Raw genomic sequence first — 518 nt, 5'->3', positions numbered from 1 at the left:
TTATTGATGCCTCTTTTAGCTTTTATCTGGTGCTCGCTGCAGCCAGGAAGAGCTCAGCGTTCCTGCATTAGCGGTGAATTGGGAAGGAAGCCCTGCTCCGCCACCATTCCTGGCGTGCAGGCTGGGCCATTGTTTCAGGCAGAGCTGTGCTGCAAAGTGAGGAGGGTGGGAGCCAGAGGGGGACGTGGCAGAGGCGACTCCGACTCCCATGGGCAATGAGAGCCTGGGGGTTCTGTCCTTCGGGAAGGATCCGAAGGGGATGGACCCAAGCAGGTAAAAAACTGCCACCTGCTCACTGCATGGAGGAGGAAGGAGGCTGATTTATGACCCTCCAGTGACAGGCAGGTGGAAGGGAGGAGATGGGTGACAGCAGAGTTTTGTCAAACCCCTGGGAGCTGTGAGCAGGAATCCATGTCAAGCCTGGGTTAGTGCTGTGCTGCTTGGTGGTCAGGGCATGGGGCACTGCCAGATGGGGTCCTGCCCCTGCCCCCTGCCCTCTGTGTCCACCCCAGCCTCTG

This window comes from Corvus brachyrhynchos, unplaced genomic scaffold, assembly GCF_000691975.1.
Source record: "Corvus brachyrhynchos isolate BGI_N302 unplaced genomic scaffold, ASM69197v1 scaffold219, whole genome shotgun sequence".
NCBI classification, from domain to species: Eukaryota; Metazoa; Chordata; class Aves; order Passeriformes; family Corvidae; genus Corvus; species Corvus brachyrhynchos.
This window is presented reverse-complemented; position numbering follows the sequence as displayed.